The sequence below is a fragment of the Panthera leo genome, chromosome A1 (genome assembly GCF_018350215.1).
Source record: "Panthera leo isolate Ple1 chromosome A1, P.leo_Ple1_pat1.1, whole genome shotgun sequence".
Lineage (NCBI taxonomy): Eukaryota > Metazoa > Chordata > Mammalia > Carnivora > Felidae > Panthera > Panthera leo.
The window spans coordinates 96181923-96195365 of record NC_056679.1 but is presented as its reverse complement, the minus strand read 5'-3'; positions in this window follow the sequence as shown (position 1 = coordinate 96195365).

The following is a 13443-nucleotide window of genomic DNA, read 5'->3' as shown; positions in this document are numbered from 1 at the left end:
GTCCTAAGAGGAAAGTATATAGCAATCCAGGCCTTCCTAAAGAAGGAAGAAAGATCTCAAATACACAACCTAACCTTACACCTTAAAGAGCTGGAAAAAGGACAGCAAATAAAACCCAAAACCAGCAGAAGACAGGAAATAATAAAGATTAGAACAGAAATCAATGCTATTGAAACCAAAAACAAAAACAAAAGCAGTGGAACAGATCAATGAAACCAGAAGCTGTTTCTTTGAAAGAATTAACAAAATTGATAAACCACTAGCCAGTTTGATCAAAAAGAAAAAGGACCCAAATAAAATTGAGAATGAAAGAGGAGAGATCACAACCAACACAGCAGAAATAAAAACAATAATAAGAGAATATTATGAGCAATTATATGCCAATAAAATGGCCAATCTGGAAGAAGTGGACAAATTCCTAGAAACATACGCACTACCAAAACTGAAACAGGAAGAAATAGAAAATTTGATCAGACCCATAACCAGTAAGGAAATTGAATTAGTAATCAAAATCTTCCAAAAAAACAAGAGTCTAGGGCCAGATGGCTTTTCAGGGGAATTCTACCAAACATTTAAGGAAGAGTTAACACCTGTTCTCTTGAATCTGTTCCAAAAAATACAAATGGAAGGGAAACTCCCAAACTCTTTGTATGAGACCAGCATCACTTTGATTCCAAAACAAGACAGAGATCCCACTAAAAAGGAGAACTATAGACCAATTTCCCTGATGAACATGGATGCAAAAATCCTCAACAAGATATTAGCTAACCAGATCCAACAGTACATTAAAAAAATTATTCACTACGACCAAGTGGGATTTATACCTGGGCTGGTTCAATACCCACAAAACAATTAACATGATTCATTACATCAATAAAAGAAAGGACAAGAACCATATGATCCTTTCAATAGATGCAGAGAAAGCATTTGACAAAATACAGCGTCTTTCTTGATAAAAACCCTCAAGAAAGTAGAGATAGAAGAAGCATACCTTGAGATCATAAAGGCCATATACGAACGACCCAATGCTAATATCATCCTCAATGGGGAAAAGCTAAGAGCTTTCTCCCTACGGTCAGGAATAAGACAGGGATGTCCACTCTCACCACTGTTATGCAACATAGTATTGGAAGTCTTAGCCTCTGCAATCAGAAAACACAAAGAAATAAAAGGTATCAAAATCGACCAGGAGGAGGTCAAACTTTCACTCTTCACAGATGACATAATACTCTATATGGAAAACCCAAATGATTCCACCAAAAAGAAAAACTCCTAGAACTGATTCATGAATTCAGTAAAGTTGTAGGATATAAAATCAATGCACAGAAATCAGTTGCATTCCTGTTCACCAAGGATGAAGCAACAGAAAGAGAAATCAAGGAATCGATCCCATTTACAGTTTCCCAAAAAACCATAAAATACCTAGGAATAAACCTAACCAAAGACATGAAAAATCTATACACTGGAAACTATAGAAAGCTTATGAAAGAAATTGAAGAAGACACAAAAAAATGAAAAAGATTCCATGCTCCTGGACAGAAAGAACAAATATTGTTAAAATGTCAGTACTACCCAAAGCAATCTATATATTCAATGCAAAACCTATCAAAATAACACCAGCATTCTTCACAGAGCTAGAACAAATCATACTAAAATTTGTATGGAACCAGAAAAGGCCCCGAATAGCCAAAGCCATCTTGAAAAAGAAAACCAAAGCATGAGGCATCACAATCCTGGACATCAAGCAAAACTACAAAGCTATAATCATCAAGACAGTATGTTACTGGCACAAGAAGAGACATTCAGATGAATGGAACAGAACAGAGAACCCATAAATGGACCCACGAACTAATGGGTCCAACTAATCCTTGACAAAGCAGGAAAGAATATCCAATGGAATAAAGACAGTCTCTTCAGCAAGTGGAGCTGGGAAAACTGGACAGCAACATGCAGAAGAATGAACCTGGACCACTTTCTTACATCATACACAAAACTAAACTCAAAATGGATGAAAGACCTCAATGTAAGACAGGAAGCCATCAAAATCCTCTAGGAGAAAGTAGGCAAAAACCTTTGATCTTGGCCACAGCAACTTCTTACTCAACACGTCTTCAGAGGCAAGGGAAACAAAAGCAAAAATAAACTAGTGGGACCTCATCAAAATAAAAAGCTTCCACACAGCAAAGGAAACAATCAGCAAAACTAAAAGGCAACCGACAGAATGGGAGAAGATATTTGCAAACACCATATCACATAAAGGGTTAGTATCCAAACTCTACAAAGAAGTGATCGAACTCAACACCCAAAAAAACAAATAATCCAGTGAAGAAATGGGCAAAAGACATAAATAGAAATGGGCAAAAGACATGTCCTTTCCAAAGGACATCCAGATGGCCAACCGACACATGAAAAAATGCTCCACATCACTGATCATCAGGGCAATACAAAGCAAAATCACAATGAGATAACACCTCACACCTGTCAGAATGGCTAACATTAACAACTCAGGCAACAACAGATGTGGGCGAGGATGTGGAGAAAGAGGATCTCTTCTGCATTGTTGGTGGGAATCCAAACTGGTGCAGCCACTCTGGAAAACAGTATGGAGCTGCCTCAAAAAAGCTAAAAATAGTACTACCCTACAACCCAGCAATTGCACTACTAGGTATTTATCCAAGGGATACAGGTATGCTGTTTCGAAGGGCACATGCACCCCAATGTTTATAGCAGCACTATTGACAATAGCCAAAGTATGGAAAAAGCCCAAATTTCCATCGATGGATGAATGGATAAAGAAGATGTGGTACATATATATACAATGGAGTATTACTCGGCAATCAAAAGAAATTAAATCTTACCATTTGCAACTACATAGATGGAACTGGAGGGATTATGCGAAGCAAAATTAGTCAATCAGAGAAAGACAAATATCATATGACTTCACTCATATGAGGACTTTAAGATTCAAAACAGATGAACATAAGGGAAGGGAAGTAAAAATACTATAAAAACAGGGAGAGGGACAAAGCATAAGAAACTCTTAAATATGGAGAACAAACATAGGGTTACTGGAGGGCTTGTGGGAGGGGGGATGGGCTAAATGGGCTAGGGGCATTATGGAATCTACTCCTGAAAGCATTTTTGCACTATATGCTAACTAGTTTGGATGTAAATTAAAAAAATAAAAATAAAATTAAAGTTCCTAAGACCTTTTTGAGTGTAAGTACCAAATGAGTAGAATTCTCTAATTTAAATAAATATGTAGTAATAGCATATACATATGTATTGAAAAGTTTCCATATTGTAAATGTTGATTTATTTATCTTTTCTTTCACTGCATTGTATTTTCAAAAGCTCAGCATTAATTATTATAGGATTGTCGGTCAGTCATGGGTCGAATTTGTAGGAATTAAATGAAGTTATTATGATATTATAACATTCAGCCTAAGATATTTATCGCTGAAAGAGTCCTTCTCTGGATTGAGATATAAATCAGAATGTTGCTAGCCCCACATGGAATGGTAGTCTAGAAAATCTCTAAGTATCTCTTTTGGCCAATCTACATCTGCCTTCTCCAAGTTACTCTGGATATAAGGGGTTGAAGCTATAAAGAGGGTATGTCCCGGTTCTAGTAACAAGCTTCTCATGCTTGAGATAACAAATCAAACACATCTCTAAAACTTCTGACCCCTAAAATAAAAATGAATACATACAATTTCCAACTCTTTAAAATTCTCCCAGTATTTGACATATCATCTGCCCTCTTCCTTAATAAAACTACTCAACTTCTTTTTCTACTGTTATTACACCTCCAACATCACCAAGCCATATCCTTTCTAAATAGGACATATACTTTCAATCTATTCTCTCTTTATCATTTCCACTGCTGCCATCTTAAATTAATACTTAATCAAGTCCTATCCAGACTATGTTAACTATTTCTTCAATGGCCTTCTGTTCTTTCCTTTCCTCAATTGAATTCATTATCCATTTTGTAGAAAGTATTCTCTATGATAGCATCACTCATCTGTCTATAAACTATCAATGTCTGTCGCGCGCACACACACACACACACACACACACACACACACACACACCTGTCTGGCACATTTAATTGCTTAATATTGCTTCAAAAGGTCATCAGATCATCTCTCTGCATATTTATGTTTGGAAGATCCCCTCTTCTCCACAGTCTGCTTGAAAAAAATGTTCTTTAATCATTACTTAACATTTATAGTGTGTTTACTATTTTCTCTGATATTCTACAAAGAATTACCTGTATCTTCCTCTGAGTTCTCACAAAATTTTATGTACAATTTTCAATAATAGCAGTATCACTCTGATGATGGTTATTTTGTTTTCTATAACTTTCTTCCCTATGAGATTCACTGAGAAAATGTCCTAAGTTATATTTGTGTCTCCTTCCATTTACCATAGCCAACACATTCTAGGTACACAATTAGTGAATTTTCTTTTTACCTAACTTTGTATCATAATATGTTATGGGACTTCCACTTTGTATCATAATCTATTGTATGACGTCGAGAGAGAGAGAGAGAGAGAGAGAGAGAGAGAGAGCGAGAGCGAGAGCTGGGTTCTAAATAAAGCTTTTTAAAAATTTATTCTAATTTCGACCCAGGTAATTGAACTCTTTATAAAACCAAATAATGCCCTCATAAAGACCTCTGGGAAAAGTACTTTTTACCAGGATTTTGCTCCTTGACATGAAAGCAGTTGGAAATATAATTTAGATAAAAAGGTAGTTCTAGCAATTTTTCAGCCATCCACCATGGCTAAAAATGCCCTATAGCTTCTTGGACCATCTGCAGCTAACCTGACTATAGCTGATATGTCTAGGAGCTTTAAAAGTTGGGCCATAGGACTTTCCAGAACAACTCATACTTATTATATCTAATATTTACTTGAATTACATCTGAGTTATGGCTCCAAGCACTGATCAAACACTGAATTCTCACAATGCCATATGAGTTATTATCCCCATTTTATGGGTGAGAAAAGTTGAGACTTAGAGAAGATAAGTAACCCATCCACAGCCAAAGAGCTTGGAGTCAGATGGTCTCAGCGTTAGGATGTAGGCACTCCAGTCTATAGTTTATGTTTCTACACTGCTTCCCATTAAAAATCAGCTACCAAATACAGAGATGCTTGAAGGCTGGGTGGGGTGGTAGGTACTGAGACAGAGAAGATAAGAGGAGGCCAACCAAGATGGTGGATAAAAAGACTCTGAAGTCATCTCCTTCATGGACACAGTGAATGTACACCTATATATAAATCATCTCCTCCTGAAGAAGGACTGAGGGCTTACTGTACTGCTTATGATGGGAACCCAAACAAATCCTAATGCTACTACCTGCAGTAGGCAGGGATATCACTGAGGGGCTTTCACACAGATTCCCCTGTTCTGTAGCAAAGGGAGAAAAAAACCAACCAACAAACAGTAGTTTAAAGGACAACTAGACTATTAGTGGAGAAAGTCCATTTAGTAGTCCTAGCATGCCCACAAAATGGTGAGGAAACTACAAGAATTCTCTCTCGGACTGGAAGCACAGGGGAGCACCATTGTTTATGCCCCCCTTCCACCCTGACACTGAAAATAGGAACAGGGTCCAGGCATTCTAAGTGGCCTACTCCAGCCATCACAGCAAGCCCCAGGCACGTAGCCCAAACCAGTACTCAACTATCTACCCAAGGTGCTCCCCTGGCCTGCACCTACTCTAACTCCAGCTAAACCACCAGGATGACCTATGCAGGCAGTGTCCTAGCTTACTCTTGTTTCAGCTCCAGCTATCTGCTAGGGGGTTCCCAGCACAGAGCTCCCCGGGCCCCTAGCCCACACTTGTTGTAGCTGCAGCCACCCAGTCAAAGCCTCCAGGCACACATAAGATGGGACATTCTTACATCAGACCACTCCTTCAGTAATGGAAGAGGTAACAGTTCTGCCTAACTCTTAGAAAGGAATACATAAAGTCAAAGTGAAGAGAAAGAGGAACATGTTCTATAAAAGAACAAGATAAAACCTCAGAAACAGAATTAAACAAAATGGAGATAAGCAAACTACCTGATAAAGAGTTCAAAGTTATGGTCCTGCCGATATTTACACAATTTGAGAGAAGAGTGGATGAATTCAATGAGAACTTCAAAAAAGACAGAAAATACAAATAAAGAAAAAAACCCACAGAGCTGAGCACATTACCTGAAATAAAAAATGCTTTTGAGGTAATCAACAGGAGAGGGGAGGATGAGGAGAAACAGATCAACGACCTGGAAGACGGTGTAGTGGAAATCACAGAAGCTGAACAGCATTAAAAAAAAAAAAAAGAATATAAAAAATGAGGATAGATTATAGGACCCATGGAACAACATCTAGCAAATTAATATTCACACTGTAGGGGTCCCAGAAGGAGGAGAGACATAAAAGGGAAGAAAATTTATTTGAAGGATTGATAGCTCAACACTTTTCTAACCTGGGAAAGGAAAAAGATATCCAGGTCTAGGAAGCACGGAGAGTCCTCCCAAAAAGATCCATTCCAAGAGGAATCCATTCCAAGAGGAATCCATTCCAAGAGGTCCATTCCAAGAAACATAATTAAAATGTCAAAAATTATGGCACGCTTGGGTGGATCAGTTGGTTAAGTGTTCGACTCTTGATTTCAGCTCAGGTCATGATCTCACGGTTCATGGTTTTGAGCCCCGTGTCAGGCTCTGCACTGACATCATGGAACCTGCTTGGGATTCTCTCTCCCCTTCTCTCTGTCCCTCCCCTGCTCATGTGTTCTTTCTCTCTCTCTCTCTCTCTCTCTCTCTCTCTCTCTCTCTCTCTCAAAGCATAAACATCAAAAACATTCTTTAAAAAAGTCAAAAATTAAAGGTAAAAAGAGAATCTTAAAAGCATCAAGAGAAAAGTAAATATTTATGTACAAGAGAAATCCTTAAGGATATGGGTTGATTTTTCAGCAGAAATTTTTCAGGCCAAAAGGGAATGAGAGGATACATTCCAAGTGTTGACCTTTGGTCAAGGTCAAGAACAAGACCTACAACTGAGAACACTCTACCCAGCAAGGTTATCATTCATAACTGAAAAGGAGATATGGAGTTTCCCAAACAAAAGTTAAAGGAGCTTATCACTACCAAACTAGAATTGTAAGAAATATTAAAGCCACTTCTTTAATCAGAAAAGAAAAGGCCATAACTAGAAATAAGAAAATTATGGGGAAAAAATCACTGATAAAAGCCAACATACAGTAAGACAGATCAATCACTTACTGAAGTAGTATGAAGCTTAAAAGACAAAAGAAAATCAATGATATGTAGAAAAACTAGTCGAGGGATACACAAAATAAAAAGATGTAAATTATGACATTATAGACACAAAATGTGTAGCAGAGGAGGATTAAAAATGTAATACTTTTAGAACACGTTTGAACTTGAGCAACCACCAGTTTAATATTGATTGCCATATACATAGGATGTCATATATGAACTTCACAGTAACCAAAAACCAAAATCTATAATAGGTACACAAAAAATAAAGAGAAAAGAATTCAAGCACCACACTTTAAAAAAATCATTAAATCACAAGGAATAGAAAAAGAGGAGAAAGGAACAGAGAAGAACTACAAAAACAACCAGGGAACAATTTTTAATAAATGGTTATAAGTACATACACATCAATAATTACTTTAAATATTAATGGAATAAATGCTCCAAGTAAAGCACACAGGGTGAGTAGATGGATAAAAAAAAAGAATAATCTACATAGTGTATGCAAGAGACAATTTGGATCTAAAGACACACACAGACTGAAAATGAAGGGATAGTAAAAGACAGTCCATGCAAATGGAAGAGAAAACAAAAACTGGTGTAACAGTATTTACATCAGACAATACAGACTTTAAAGCAAAGTATAACAAAAGATAATAAAGGGCATTACATAGTAAGAAAGGGATCAATCCAAGAAGAAGATATAACATATCTAAGTACCTATGCACTCAACATATGAGCACCTAAATAAATAAAGCAAATATTAACAGATATGAAGGAAGAAATTGGCAGCAGTAATAAAATAATAGGGGACTTTAACATCCCACCTACATAAATGGATCAATTATCCACAGAGAAAATCAATAAGGAAACATTGGCAGAATGAGACATTAGGCCAAATAGACTTAATAGATATATACAGAACATTTCATCTAAAAACAGCAGAATATGCATTCTTTTCAATTGCACATGTAGCATCTGTGCTGGATGCGAGAGAGAGAGAGAGAGAGAGAGAGAGAGAGAGAAATCAAACAGGCAGGAGAGAAACAGAGAGAGAGGGGGGACAGAGACTACCATGCAGGCTCTGTGCTGACATTCAGAGCCTGACATGGGGCTCCAACTCACAAACCATGAGATCAGGACCTGAACCAAAGTCAAGAGTCAGACACATAACTGCCTGAGCCACCCAAGTGCCCCTCAAACATCTTTTCTAATGACAGCGTTATGGAACTTGAAATTAATCAAGAAGAAAAAAACTTAAACAAAACTACATGGAAGCTAAACAACATGCTACTAAAAAAGCAATGGTCAACACGCACACACACACACGTGCACACACACACACACCAGAAATTAAAAAAAAAAAAAAAAAACCTGGAGGCAAATGAAAATAGAAACACAGTGGTTCAAAATACTTGGGATCCAACAAGAGCAGTTCCAAGGGACAAGTCTATGCAATACAGACTTTCCTGAAGAAGACACAAAAATATCAAATAAACAATGTAATTTATACTTAAAGGAATTAAAAGAAGAAAAATAAATGAAACCCAATGTTTGGAGAAGGAATGAAAAATAAGTACTAGAGCTGAAACAAAAGACTACCAAAAAGATCAAAAAGAATAGAACAGATTCAATGGAACTAAGAGCTGGCTCACTGAAAAGATACGATTGATAAACCTGCACTAGGTTTCACCAGAAAAAAGGAAAAAGAGAGAGAAGGCTCCAATAAACAGAATCAGAATGAAAGAGAAATTACAGCCCAAACCAAAGAAGTGCAAAGAATGGTCAGAAACTACTACAAACATTATGAGCTAACAAATTGGAAGAGCCAGGGGAAATGGATGAAGTCATAGAAATATACAATCTTCCAAGAGTGAATCAGGAGGAAAATCTCAACAAACAAGTTATGTGTAAGGAGACTCAATCAATAATCAAAACATGCCAATGAACACAAGTCCAGGACTGACTTCACAGCTGAATTTCACCAAACATTTACAGACACGCTAAAACCTCTTCCTCATAAACTTTTCCATCAAGTAGAAGAGTAAGGAATGTTTCCAGATTTAATCCACCAGGCCAGCATTCTAATGGTACCAAAACCAGATAAAGACAGAACAATGAAACCAACTTACAGGTTAATATCACTGACGAACATAAAAGCAAAATGAATAAAATATGATCATACTGAATTCAAGAATACATTAAAATAATTATTCACCACGATCAAGGGGAATTTATTTCAGGGATGTGAAAGTGGTTCAATTTTCACAAAAAATAATCCATGTAACATATCGCAATAATTAGAGAAAGGATAACAACCATATGATCATCTGAATAGATGCAGAAAAAACATTTGACAAAATACAACATCCATCCGTGGTAAAAACTCTCAGAAAGGGGGTTTAGAAGGAACAATACCTCCACATAACAAAGGCCATCTATGAAAAAGTCACATCTAAGCCCATACTCACTGATGAAAACCTGAGAGCTTTTATTTAAGATCAGGAATAAGACAAGGATGTCCATTCTCACCACTTTTATTCAACACAGTACCAGAAATCCTATCTGCAAGCAACCAGACAGGAAAAAGAAATAAATACCATCTAAATTGGTATGGAAGAAGTAAAACTGTCACTATTTATAGATGGCATAATACTCAATATAGAATACCCAAAAGACCCCAACAAATAAGCCATTAGAACCAATAAATGAATCCATTAAGTTGTAAGATATAAAATTAATATACAGGAATGTCTTGTGTTTGTACACACTATGAACTAAGTAGCAGAAAGAGAAATTAAGGAAACAATCCCATCTGTAATTGAATCAAAAAGAATAAAATACCTAGAATAAATTTAACCAAGAAGATATAAGACCTGAACTCTGAAAACCCTAAAACATGGATGTATGAAATTAAAGATGATACCAGTAAGTGGAAAGATATACCAGGCCCACAAATTGGAAGAATATTGTTAAAATGTCCATACTACTCAAAGCAATCTGCAGATCCAATACAATCTCTAGCACGACACCAATAGTGTTTTTCACAGAACTAGAATAAACCTAAAATTTGCATGGAACCACCAAAGACCCTGAGTAGCTAAAGCAATCTTGCTGAAGAAGTACAAAGCTAGAGGTATCACCATCTCAGATTTCAAACTGTAGTATAAAGCGATAGTAATTAACGTAGTAGAGCACTGGCTCAAAAAGAGACACACATATCCAAAGAACAAAATAAAGTGCCCAGAAATAAAACCATGCTTATATGGTCAAGTTATCTATGGCAAAGGAAACAAGAACATACAATGGAAAAAAAAAAAGTGTCTTCAGCCAATGGTGCTGGGAAAACTAGACAGCAATATATGAAAGAATGAAACTGGACCATTCTCTTATACCATATTCAAAAATAAACTCAAAATGGATTGAACACCTATATAGAGGACCTGAAATCATAAAAACTTCTCAAAGAAACCATACACAGTAAACTCCTGGACATCAATGTTGGCGACATTCTCTTGGGACTATATCCAATTAAAAACCTCTTGCACAAGGAAAGCACCCACAAGATGCAAAGTCAACCTACTGGATGAGAAAAGATATTTGCAAGTGATTTATCTGATAAGGGATTATTATTGACAATATAAGGGAAAAAAAAAAACTTCTGTAACTCAACACCAAGAAAAAAAAATCTAATTAGAAAATAAATACAAGATCTGAATACACATGTTTCAAAAGATCTACACATGACAACAGACACAGGAAAACATGCTCAATGTTACTAATAATCAGGGAAATGTGAATTGAAACCACAGTGAGATATCATTTCACATCTGTCCGAATGGCTAGTATCAAAAAGACAATAGGTGTTGGCAAGGATGTGGATAAAAGGGAACCCTCTTGCAATGTTGGTAGGAATGTAAATTGGTGAAGCCACTAAGGAAAATAGTATGGAAGTTTCTCAAGAAATTAAAAAAAGAAGTACCATATGATCTGGTAATTCCACTTCTAGGTATTTACCTGAAGAAAATGAAAAAAAAAATTGATACAAGATCTATGTACCCTTACATTCAGGACAGCATTATTTACAATAGCCAAGATATGGAAATAGCCTGTGTGCCCACTGATAGATACAGGGATAAAGAAGACGGAGTAAACATATACAATGAAATATTACTCAGCTCTAAGACAACAATAAGATCTTGCCATTCTCAAAATCATGGATGGACCGGGGCGCCTGGGTGGCTTGGTCGGTTAATCGTCCGACTTCGGCTCAGGTCACGATCTCATGGTCCGTGAGTTCGAGCCCCGTGTCGGGCTCTGTGCTGACAGCTCAGAGCCTGGAGCCTGTTTCAGATTCTGTGTCTCCCTCTCTCTCTGCTCCTCCCCTGTTCATCCTCTGTCTCTCTCTGTCTCAAAAATAAATAAACGTTAAAAAAATATTAAAAAAAAAAAAATCATGGATGGACCTGGAAAGTATCATGCTAAGTGAAATAAATGGACAGAGTAAGACAAATGTTACATGTTTTCATTTAAATGTGAAATCAAAACAAAACAAAAGAAACAAAAAAGAGACTCTTAAGTACAGAAAATAAACTGGTGGTTTCAGAGGCAAATGGGATGAGGGGATGGGTAAAATGATTCAACAGGATTAAGAAGGACAAACTTTTAGTTATAAAATAAATCACAGGGATGAAACGCACAGCATAGGGTACAAAGTCAATAATATTGTAATCACCCTGTATGGTAACAGATGGTAACTACACTTATCATGCTGAGCATTTTGTAATGTATACGATTGTCAAATCACTATGTTGTATACCTGAAATTAATATAATACTGTAGGTCAACTGTGATTTAAGAAATCAGCTATGGAACTCATTCAATCCAACTGGAAAAAGCAATCTGAATTCTTGTAAGATCTACCAAACAAGAACCAAACTCAGATCAGCAATCCATGTTAGAGAAGTTAAACCTATCACCTAATGAATCATTGTGTAAGTAAACGAAGTATGCTTTCTCTAGTTAATATTACACAACATTTGCAAGCACCTTACACAGAAAACACACTCACATATACATAACTAGGTACAGTTTCATTTGTTCCTTGCCACAATTCAGAGTTCATATTCTTACCTCCACGTTAGAGAAAATATAAATGACTTGCCCTTGTTAATAGTTCAAAGGACTAAATCAGGCATTCATGTTCAGGTTGAGAAACTCTAAACTTCATTGTTTTTGTTTTGCTTGTTCTTTTCTCCCCCAACTTCTTTGATATCTATGTAGTGTGTGGTTCTCGCTCTAAAGCTGAGAGATTAAGTAGGAGTCTCTTATGCACATGCATATAACTGGGTAGGAAGTAAAGACACAATAGGGGCAGGATACAAGGGCACAGCTTGACTCATTATATTTATATATAATATCATGAATTATATATATAATATAATGAATTATATATATGTAGTATAGTATATATATAGTATATTATATTAATATATATATATGAATTATATATATATATAGTAATATACTATATATACATATATATATGTATATATACAATCTCACTATATATATATATAGTAAGACTGATACCCATTGTTTTATTACATGGTGCCATGACATTTCATTCACCAGTCCATTTATTTAAGGGTTTGGACCACTTCCTGCATAAAAGGAAATTCCTGGGATCCAAACATATTGAGATTCATACAGTTCAATAATCTTATCTCATCCTCTGAAATAAAAAGCATTGCACTTCCCAGTTTTTCAAAGATGTATTGCAAATCAATAATTGCTTTCTACTTTATTTGCTCCCTACCTCCACTATTCTGACTTGTATCATGGTACCAAACTCCATTTTTTTGGTGAACTCCTTGATGTTCTCCTTTAAAAGTACTGTGACAGCTTGAAAATAATTTGACCACACTGAATAGCAATCAGAGGTAATCTCAAGTTGATCTGTGACTTCTGGATTTTCAGTGCTTCACAAAATTGTCAGTATGCATGATTTGTATGTGTGCAAATAAAGACAATGATGCTTCTAAGGCACCAGAAGGTATTGTTCAGAGCATATTTGGAATTGCAAATGTTTGTTATATTTGTTTAAAAAAAAAAACACCACTCTGCCCTAATGCCCTGAGGGTAAGTATTAAAATGCCTGAC